Below are 11,774 nucleotides of genomic sequence, written 5' to 3' on the forward strand. Positions count from 1 at the left end.
GCTTCCGTGGGAGCCTTTTGTCGCGGCGCGCCCGCACCCGCGACAAATGGCCCGGCCACGTCGCCCGAAACCATGTGGAGCGCGCGGAGGCTTTTGTCGCGGTTTTGTCGCGGGCCGTACTACGACCCGCGACAAAAGGGTTAGGAGCGACGTGGCCACCCCTTTTGTCGCGGGTCGTAATACGGCCCGCGACAAAATGTCCCCCCCTATATATATATAGAAGCAGCCAGCCACCCCCCCCACCTCATTTTTTCCTTGGTGGTGAAGGTGGAGGTGTATGCTAGCTCATTTTTTCTACATGTGCACAAGAGGTGTTTGATGGAATGCTTGTGAGAGGGATGCCACTTGGTTTTATTTGATAAGATTTCTCCTTTTTTTGATCCTAAAAGGTTAGCAACTATTTTCTCGACTATATATATATGCACAGTCCGTACAATACTAATTTTAGCAAGGTGATTGCATCCGATACATATATAATTGTACTTATGATGCAGTATGAGTCATCCATGGATGTACGGTAACCGATGTGCCCCCGCTTTCGTAGAGGGCGTGAATTCTTTCCTCGCTTGTGGCCGAGGCCAACAAGTCGAAGCAAGGTTTTATGTGCTGTCCATGTCTAAAATGTAAGAACGAGAAGGATTACTCTTGCTCAAGAGACATTAAGAGCCACCTCGCTTCGGTTTGGATTCATGTCCAGCTATAATGTTTGGACCAAGCACGGAGAAGAAGGGGTTATGATGGAAGACGGCGATGAGGAAGAAGATAATGATGACCAAGTACCGATCTATGTTCTCTCGAATGCTTTGATACCGCAATGGACGACAATGAAGAAGAAGGAGGTGAAGAACAGGCATCGGATGATCCCGTTGATGATGATCTTCGTCGGGCCATTTCCGATGCAAGAAGAGACCGTGGCACTGGATAAGGAGAGGTTGCAGCTTGACAAGATGTTAGAGGACCACCACAAATTGTTGTACCTAGTGTTGTGAAGATGGGCATAGAAAGCCGGGTAGCATATTGGAATTGCTGAAATGGAAGGCAGAGGTCGGTGTGACCGACTCGGGATTTGAGAAATTGATGATAATATTAAAGAAGTCTGTTTCCAAGAAATAATGAATTGCCCGTCAAGACATATGAAGCAAAGAAGCTTGTCTCGCCCTCTAGGATTAGATGTGCGTAAGATACATGCATGCATTAATGACCGTATCCTCTACCGCGGTGAGAAGTACGAGAATTTGAATAAATGTCCGATATGTGGTGCATTGCGGTATAAGATCGTAAAAGATGACCCCGGTGATGTTGAGGGCGAGCCACCCAGAAGAGGGTTCCTGCGAAGGTGATGTGGTATGCTCCAATAATACCACGGTTGAAACGTTTGTTCGTAAACAAAGAGCATGCCAAGTTGTTGCGATGGCACATGGAAGAACGTAAGAAAGACGCGATGTTGAGGCACCCCGCCGATGGTCGGCAAGTGGAGAAACATCGGGAGAGAGTTTCCGGATTTTGCGTGTGAGGCAAGGAACTTATACTTTGGTCTAAGTACGTATGGCATGAATCCTTTTGGGGAGCAGAGCTGCAGCACACAGCACTCGGCCCGTGACTCTATGTATCTACAACCTTCCTCCTTGGTTGTGCATGAAGCGGAAGTTCATTATGATGCCGAGTGCTTATCCAAGGCCCAAAGCAACCGGGCAACGACATTGATGTGTACCTAAGACCATTAGTCGATGAACTTTTGGAGTTGTGGGCCAAAACCAGTGTACGTGTGTGGGATGAGCACACGGAGCAAGAATTTGACCTACGAGCGTTGCTATTCGTAACCATCAATGATTGGCCTCGCTCTCGCAACATTTCGTGACGTACGAACAAAGGATACAATGCATGCACACACCGTTTAGATGAGACCGAAAGTAAATATTTGGGAAAAAGCGTAAAAGTTGTGTACCCGTTCAATCGTCGTTTCCTTCCGCGCAAGCATCCCTTAAGGAAAAAAGGCAAGCATTTCGATGGCGAGGCGCACCGCCGTCCGAAGCCCGTCCCCCGTAGTGGTGCCGATATATTTGACATGGTCAAGGATTTAAATGTTATCTTTGGAAAGGGTCCAGCAACGACACTGTTCCGAAAGACGATGACGGACACGCGCCCATGTGGAAGAAGAAATCTATTTTCTCGGGAGCTAGAATATTGGAAAGTCCCGGAAGTCCGCTCTCGCAATCGACGTGATGCACCTGACCAAGAATCTTTGTGTGAATATTCTAGGTTTTCTCGGGCGTGTATGGAAAGACAAAAGATACAACGAAGCACGGGAGGACCAGGAACTTCATAAAGGACGAAACGGCAATCATCCAGGCAGCTTGTAGGGCCTCGCCAGCCTATGCTCTTACCAAACAAGAGAAGGAGATCTTTTTTGAAGCCCTATTCAGCATCAAGGTTCCGTCTCGGTTTCTCGTCGAATATAAAGGGGATAGTAAATATGAAGGAGAAAAAATTCCAGAACCCGAAGTCCCATGACCGTCACGTGCTTATGACACAATTGCTTCCGATTGCATTGAGGGGACTTCTACCGTAAAATGTTCGACTAGCCATTGTGAAGATATGTGCATTCCCGAACGCAATTTCTCGAAGGTAATGGATCCGTAAACTTTGTCGAGATTACAGGAAGATGTGGTCCAATGTCTTGTCGCCTTCGAGTTGTTGTTCCCACCATCCTTCTTCAATATTATGACGCACCTCCTCGTTCACCTAGTTGAAGAGATTAGAATTCTCGGTCCCGTATTTCTACACAATATGTTCCCCTTCGAGAGGTTCATGGGAGTCTTAAAGAAATATGTTCATAACCGAGCTAGGCCTGAAGGAAGTATCTCAAAGGGCTACGGAACCGAGGAGGTCATTGAGTTTTGTGTTGACTTTCTTCCCGACCTTAAGCCGATTGGTGTTCCCGAATCTCGGTATGAGGGGAGGCTGACTCGGAAAAGGCACACTAGGAAGGAAAACAACGGTGTGGAGGGACAAGATTTCTTTCAATCAAGCGCACTACACAGCTCTATACAATTCCAGCTTGGTGGCTCCGTACATCGAGAAACATAAGAATGTTTTACGAGAAATAAACCCGGGCCAGCCCGAGTCCTTGATTACACGTCAACACATGAATACCTTCGGCAGCTTGGTTGCAAAGACATCTCATTAATGACCCATCTCGCGGTGGAGCAGCTGTACTTGTTGGCCAGGTTACCATCTTCAAACATATGTACATTCCAAGGGTACGAGATAAATGGGAATACATTTTACACGATCGACCAAGATAAAAAGAGCACCAACCAAAACAACGGTGTCCGCTTCGATGCAACAGACGAGAATGGGCAGTACCACCACATATTATGGATACATAGAGGAGATATGGGAACTTGACTATGGTCCCACTTTTAAGGTCCCTTTGTTTCGGTGCAAATGGGTGAAGCTCAGCGCTATACATGTTGACGATAAGTACGGTATGATAACAAGTGGATCCCAACAATCTTGCGTACTCGGACGAGCCTTTTGTCCTAGCCGCCGAGGTGGCTCAAGTTTTCTACGTGAAGGACATGTCTAGCAAATCAAGAAAAAGAAATCAACAAAAGAATACATCAATCGAGGAGCTAAAGCGCCACATAGTTCTATCGGGGAAAAGAAACATCGTGGGAGTGGATGACAAGACAGTACATGTCGAAGATTATAATAAGTTTAAAGAAATTCCGCCCTTCACGGTGAAAATTGACCCAAGCATCTTGCTAAATGATGAAGATTCTCCATGGCTACGGCGTAGAAGATCACAACACTAGATGGCGATGTAATAATGTATTCTTCATATATAGTTCCCAAGACAATCTCTACATTTATGTAATAATGAAGATTAAACCGTGCTTGGCTTGTTGATCTGCTTGGCAAGGCGTATCGATGCTCCTTTTATAGGCACGGCACCGCTTGTACTTTGTCTTATTCCTTCGACGCACCGTCGTGCGCTACATGCTTTATCTCATCGAGCAAAGGCGTCCACCCACGCGTCCTTATCCCGCCGACAGCCTTTAGTCGCGGTTGCAGCCACCAACCGTGACAAAAGGTTACCGACACATCCTTATTATCCTCGCCGACATCTTTAGTCGCGGTTGCAGCCACCAACCGTGACAAAAGGCCCTCCTAGATAAGCCTCCCCGCCTTTTGTCGCGGTTTGAGCCTCCACCCGGGATGAAAGTTTCGCGCGCCACTTCGTTCCCGCCTATTTTCTTCCCGCATTCCCGCCATTTTTCCACTATATATATGTAGGCTTGGACTCTCATATCTCGCAAACCTCATCACTCTCTCCCATGGCTTCCATCGTATGTCTAACACCCCGGAGGCGGAGGCGCTTTGCGCCTCGAACTACCCCTCGCCCGCCCGGCTACCGCGTCCCGACCGGCCGGTTGCCGAGCGTCGGAGGCGTACCGGTCCCTCCTATCCCCGTAGGTGTGCCACGCGAGATGGCCATCACGAACCACTACTATTTCGAGCTCACGCCCGAGCAGCCGGAGGAATCCCCGCTGGCATCCCGACTACAGCCCGACTTGGGACAGCCTTCTTCATCAATCGGCGTGAGAGGGCGGTTGCCGTGTACGAGGAGGACGGCCCGCCTCCTTCGAACTTCAACGAGGCCGGCCGTCGGATGTGGTGGCGCGGCCGGACTCTCCGGAGCGTCCCGGCCTATCGTGGCCCCCGCCTGCGCTACCCTCAATCCCAGCCCACGCGTGGTCATCCGCCGAGGTTCGACAACCGCGACCCCGATGCTAGCGACGATGACGTCGGCGACTTTGATGACTACGAGTGGGCGACGTGTATAGGACTAGGCACGACTATGATTGAATGGCTCCAACATTCGAATCTGGCCATGTATCTTATTTTTCGCTTGAGCTCGTACTTTAATTTCAGCTCAATCGTAATAAATTTCGTGTCAACCACTTTATTGAACAAAAACAACCGACAACGACTTTATAAACTAAATTTAAACTAATAGAACCGACAACGACTTTATTGAAATTACAATAAAATAGATAAATTACTAGTCTAGTCTCTACTCGTCGTCGGAGGTTGTCTCCGTCCAAAGGTCATCCCACCGAGGGTCGTTTTCGGTCCAAGTTGTATTCGAGTTCTCGAGCTCGAAGGCGGCGACGGCCCGACGGTGGCGCCCGTTGGACCTGCGTTGTGCCCTAAGGTTAGCAAAGAACGCTGCCGGGGACCGCGCCCTCCACCGGCGCATCAACCGCTCGTCGCGCTCGGCGATGGCGATCCGGCGCCGCACCCGGCGATGCCGGTGACGGTCCTCGTCGGTGACGAGGCACGGCGGTGGCGCGAGGAACTCCGCCTCCTCTAGCGATTCAACATCCGGAAGTTCATGTCGTGCCCCGGCCGCCGAAAGCGCCACGCCGCCGCGTCGTAAGCGCGCGCCGCCTCTTCCGGCGTGTTGTACGTGCCGAGGGTGATGCGGAAGCCACCGGCGCGTATCTCGGCGGTGAACCTACCGCTCGGATGCACTCGAACGCCACGGAAACCGGACGCCCTCGACGACATGGAGGCATCCCGGAGATGAATGAGCGGAGGCGGTGGCGACGTGTGGTTGCGCCCGCACTCGTCGCTCTATATAGCGCACGCGGGGCATGGCACGTGTCAGCGGTGGCTACACGTCGCACGCCGGCGTCGGCGGGGCGAGGCACGTGTCAGCGGTGGCTACACGTCGCACGCCGGCGCGCTGGCGAGGCACGGCGCGTGGCAACGTCGCACGTCGTGCGGCGGGTGAGCCACGTGACACGGTGGCGACACGCCGCACGCCGGCGGCGGCGAGGCACGTGTCAGCATTTATATATGCGAGATGCAAATAGTTCTATGGATGTCATATTCATGTTCATTGGATTTTTCTGATCAATTTTCATATATAACACTTTTCTTTTTGAGTTACCATTTAAAAGTTATTGAAATAATAGTTTTTATTTAAAAAAAACAGAAAAACAAAAAACGAAAAACAAAAAACAGAAAAACAAAAACGGTCCAGGCCTGATCCGCGTCCAACGGCTCCAGGCCGTTGGATTCAAACGGCCGGAGCCGTTGGATGCGCTTCACGCGGATCGGCCGCCTCCCTCGCCACCCCCTTTTGTCGCGGGTCGAGCCACGGCCCGCGATAAAGACCCTCTTTGTCGCGGGTGGGGGCTTGACCCGCGACAAAAGACCCCCCTTTTGTCGCGGGTCAAGCCCCCACCCGCGACAAAAGGCCCTAGGTATAAATACCTACCGCCGCGGGCGGAGCCCCCACCCGCAACACCGGAGGCCATTTTCCTTAGCAGAAATCGCGCCGTCAGGCTGCCGAAATCCACCGCCGCCGCCGCCGGCCATCTTCCCCGCCCTCCGGCCGCCGCCCCTGCCACTTCCGAGCCGCCTCTTCGCCGCCTCCGCCCTCTCGCGCCACCTCCGCCACGCTGCGCCGCCTCTCGCGCGCCACCTCGACGAGATCTCTCGCGCGCGCCACCTCCGGCCGCCGCCTCCTCCGGCCGCCGCCTCCTCTCGGGACACCCCCGGCCGCCGCCGCCCTCTGCGCCACCCTCGAGAAGCGGTAGCCGCCACCCTCCGCCGCCCCGCGCGGCCGCCGGTGCCGGCCGGCGCCCATGCCCCGGCCTTTTTTTCATTAAGTTTTTTAATTAAGTTAAGTTAGTTTAGTTTAGTTAATTAGTATTAGTATTTAGTTTTAATTAGTATTAGTTAGTTAGTATTAGTATTAGTATTTAGTTTTAATTAGTATTAGTTAGTTAGTATTAGTATTAGTATTTAGATTAAATTTAGTATTAGTTAGTTAGTTTAAATTTTTGTAGATAGTTAATTCAAATTTCGTAGTTACTTAGTTTAAATTTTGTATTAATTCAAATCTTGTAGTTAGTTAGATTAAATTTTGTATTAATTTAAATTTTATATTAGTTAGCTTGTAAACAACCGACGCAAACACTCTGCGAACACCGCTCTCCCTCTCGCGAACAACACTCGCCGACACCCCTCTCCATCTCGCGAACACTAGCCGACACCCCTCTCCCTCTCGCGAAAACCATCGACGCCGCAACTCCCCTCTTCTCTCCCTTCTCGCGAACAACACTCGCCGACACCCCTCTCCATCTCGCGAACACTAGCCGACACCCTCTCCCTCTCGCGAAAACCATCGACGCCGCAACTCCCCTCTTCTCTCCCTTCTCGCGAACAACACTCGCCGACACCCCTCTCCATCTCGCGAACACTAGCGCCGACACCCCTCTCCCTCTCGCGAAAACCATCGACGCCGCAACTCCCCTCTCTCTCCCTCTCGCAAACACGTGTCGCCGATTAGGGTTAGGGTTTGGTTTGTGTTTGATTAGGGTTAGGGTTTGGTTTGTGTTTGAACATTTACTTATCGATTTAATTCTTTTGCGTAAACAATGGATCAATTCGAACGGGACTTGGAACAAGAAGACATATTCGCGGACATAATCCGCGATGGTACGTAAGCCGACCGAGCCGACTCCGGTGATGGAGAAGCCCGCGGCTCCGGTCATGGAGAAGCCGACGGCTCCGGTCATGGAGAAGCCGACGGCTCCGGTGACGGAGAAGCCGACGACGGCTCCGGTGACGGAGAAGCCGACGGCTCCGATCATGACGAGGTATTAATGGAATTCTATATGTACATATGTATTGAGGCATTAGTATAGAGGCATTAATGCAATTCTATATGTATTCTCTTAGGCCTCCGAAGATAAGATAGAGAAACGAGGCCCGGCAAAGAAGTTGACCAAGAAAGACCACTTCACAATTGAAGCTATATCACCGGAAGGCCAACCGGTGGTACCCGAGAATGTCGGAGTGAAGTTCAAAAATCAGTGCGGAGTTGTGGTTAGAGATCGTGTCCCGATCACCGTCGCAGAATGGAACAAGACGAAGAATGTGTCCGAAAATCAGGTTGCCGATAGGTACAAAGACACACTTTTCGTAGACCCGATGGCACATTTCACTTTGCCGCATTTGGGATCGGAGTCTCGAGAATGCTAAGCAGCGAGAGCTAGTGAAGAAATGGGCTCTTAAGAAGATGGGGGAACTTTTCCCGGCGTATAAGAACCGGTTATGGAAAAATTATAAGAAAGACAAGAAGCCTCCATTATTCGAGAACTACCTAGCGAAGCGGAGCATAACTCGGGAAGAATTTGTGAGGTACAAAGAATCGGAGGAGGCCGTGAACCTATCAGCGAAAAACAAGAAGAATGCAAGCGAGAAGAAGTATCACCATCATACGGGGCGAGGGGGCTACGGAAGAGCCATGCCTAAGTGGGATGCACAAGAGGCCGAGATGGAGCCGAACGGGATCACTCCGTAACCCACGCGAGAAGGATGGGACACAAGGGCTCGAAATTGGTTCCTCGCGCATGGCCGTGAGTATGACATGAAGACAGGGAACATTGTTGAAAGTGACACCAGGGTTAGGGTACCCAGCAAAAATGGATTGAAGTGACGACAGATATAAAGGCGGGAAAACTAAAGTTTGCTCCCGATAGAGAGAAAGACTTGCCGACGCTTGTCCTCGGTAATCCCGAGAAGGGAGGACGAACAAGAGGCTTCGGCCCTAGTGTTCCGTGGTCGCTTGGGTTTCCGGCCGACGCGGAGACTTATAGAAGCCGAGCGAGAGCTAAACAACGCCACCGGAGGTGCGTAATGACCAGATGGCCGAGTTCCAACGCCGACTTGACCAGCAGCAGCGGGAGCTTCAGCGAGCAGCAGCGGGAGATAAATGAACTAAAAGGACAGCGCCCGCCAGATAATACCGCTGAAATATCTCAGCGACGAGACAAGCAGCGTGGCCGACTCTGGAGGCCCCTCCTACACGGATGATGATAGATGCCGGTCCCGGCGACCCCTTCGATGGAATCAAGGAGCAAACACCTTGTGATCTCCATGAGGTGTTCAGTGAAGGTTTCGTTAAGGTGGCGGTCGGCTATGTCTTACCGGCATTTGGACCCGAAGGTGAGCCGGCAACATGGCATGGCAATCCGATTCCAGCCTGGATATGCTCGTGTCGGGGTGGATTCAGCTTGTCCCGTCGTGGGGGACATTGGAGCTCGATATCCCCGGAGGTGATGGGGGCTTACACTCGGAGAGGTGCCGGGAGAAATCATTCTCTCGGGAAAAGAAGAATATCAAGTCTGCCAGGCCGGGTAGCACCTAGTACCGGCCGTCCCAGACAGGTCACCATCACCTCCTCCGGTGATCGCAGGCCACCATCACCTCCTCCTACCGATCACATGTCGCCACCATCACCCCGTGGGTACGACGTCGACCACGACATCGGTAGTCCATCTCCATCTCCAGCGCCGCCGCCTCCGCCCAAAAAGACTCGGAATGCACCCAGCCGGAAGCGTTTCAAGAGTCCTATCCCCAAGAGGTCGCCCCTCCCAAAAGTACCAAAGGTTCCTCCCCCCGTCCTTACGATCGTACCCCGGAGGAAAATGATGCCATTGTTAAGAAAATCAATTATGATTTTTTTCATAAGCCAAAACCTCCAGCGCCGCAGCCATACACAGAGAAGCAAATAGCATATGCTACTAGTTTTCTCGAACACACCATCGCAGAGATGACTTACACGAGAAGAAGGATGACTATACACGCACTCTTGCGAAGGTAATTGACACAAAGAATGCCGAAAAGGCTAAGGAGAAGGACATTGCCGGCACGAGCAAATCATCGCCTAGAAGTGCAACCGAGAATAAGTCAACTTCAACAAGTGCACCCCTCAAGGCCAAGCAAACGACAAAAGGCAAAAAGAGAAAGGAAGTTCCCTCCTCGGTGCTCAGCCCAAACAATCGATCCCACCACTCAAAGTGCTTAATGTTCCCAAGCTGTACCAGGAACATGGTGGTTTCAATATGGAAGAAGCCGCAAAGCTAGCGGCTGCCCGTGACGTTACCGTGGAGGAATTGATGTATGCAGCAGATGCTGCAGTATCCACCGCTGATATAGCTCCTAAATTTGTCTACGGGGCCGACTTGGTCAGCACAGAGCAGCCGCTTAAACTGCCAACACATATGCGGAATTTGCATCGAGTGGTACCTTGATGCATGCAAGGAGAACATAAGGTTCATCGTGGCGAGTATACCATGGGAATATTACTACCGAAAGGAGGAGATCCATATTGAGATGAATGAACTCGGCAGCTTATTCAATCTAGATGCCCTCGACAAATCTCTCATGAGTTGCTATTGCTTGTAAGTTGTTAACTACATATAAGTTCATTTTCATTCAGTTCATGTTCGTTTTCATTGCATATATATACTCATTATATCTTATGTGTTCTCTTATGCAGATCGAAGATCAGTGAATGCAAAAGTAATAATATTATCAATATTGGGTTTATTGACCCGTATAAAGTACATGCTCAAACGGTAAAGTTTAATGCCCAAGAAACGGGGGAAACCTACTAAGGTTTTTGGGGGAGCAATATTTCTGTGATTCAATATTGTTTCCTTACAACTACGAGTGAGAGTCTTAATGATCTTTATGCACATTCAATTTTTCTTACTCGATGTTAAGTGTAATTCCCGACGTATATGCATAACATGTGCAGCTTCCACCGGATTCTACTAGACATTCAACCCGATAAGGGAATAGTTCAGGTAAAAGACCCACCGAGTAGAGGCGTGGACGGGTTCCAGGACTTGCGTAAGTTGCTCCAAGTGTAATTTCCTTCATCGCCGCGCTTTATCATTCGTGAGATATCAATTAATTATCCACTCATTCAATCATTCTTTTGCCTGGCAGGGCTTGGACCGCTTTCAAGAGACATCGTAAGAACGAAACCCGGGCGAGAAGCTAACATTTACTCCCGTACCGTGCCCCCAGCAGCCACAAGGGACGAATCTATGTGGATACTACGTTTGCGAGTCCATTCGCATGTTAACCACTCGAGAAGCAGTAACAATAATAAATTCAACGTAAGTTCACAACTTTATTTATTATCATCAATATTTCGTTATCAAGACCGATATAGTCATACTCATCTCATTTTCGTATATAGGTCGAGTTCATGCGGACAGACTCCAACCAAAGGAACACGCACTAGGAATCGCGGAGGAACTGGCGGGACTTTTGATTAAAGATGTACTAAACAACAAAGGCTTGTTTAGTCCAAATAGATGCTCTACCTCCAAATAGACGGTCGTTAGTACCGCTTGTCGATCGTGAGCTAAATGTATATATATATGTAAGGGCTACATGTAAAGAGGAATCGACTTTTGCTTCCAACATTTGTTTGATCGATCTATATATATATATATTGAATGAACGTGTACAATTTCTAGTAGCGTACAAATATATGCAACTTTTATTTTCGAACGAAAAAAATGATATAACAGGCGGTCGGTGGCGGGGGGAGGGGTGCTGCACCCCTCAAACCCTAAAGCGAAGCGTTGTGCGCGCGCCACGTAGAGGGCCTTTTGTCGCGGGTGGTAATACAGCCCGCGACAAAAGGGCTCTGTGCCCTCGCGCGCCAGGCGGCTGCCACGTGGTGGACCTTATGTCGCGGGTCGTAAGTGACCCGGGATAAAAGGCCTACCTTTTATCGCGCCTTGCTTGTCGCGGCTGGCCGCCCGCGACAAAAGGCCCTAACCACCCGGATCAAAAGGCCTGTTTTCCACTAGTGAGCTATCATAGACAAGGATGAGCATGTCTCAAGTCATTTGAAACAACAATTGCGGACACGATCTCGTAACAAG

The sequence above is a fragment of the Lolium rigidum genome, chromosome 3 (assembly GCF_022539505.1).
Source record: "Lolium rigidum isolate FL_2022 chromosome 3, APGP_CSIRO_Lrig_0.1, whole genome shotgun sequence".
Classification (NCBI taxonomy): domain Eukaryota; kingdom Viridiplantae; phylum Streptophyta; class Magnoliopsida; order Poales; family Poaceae; genus Lolium; species Lolium rigidum.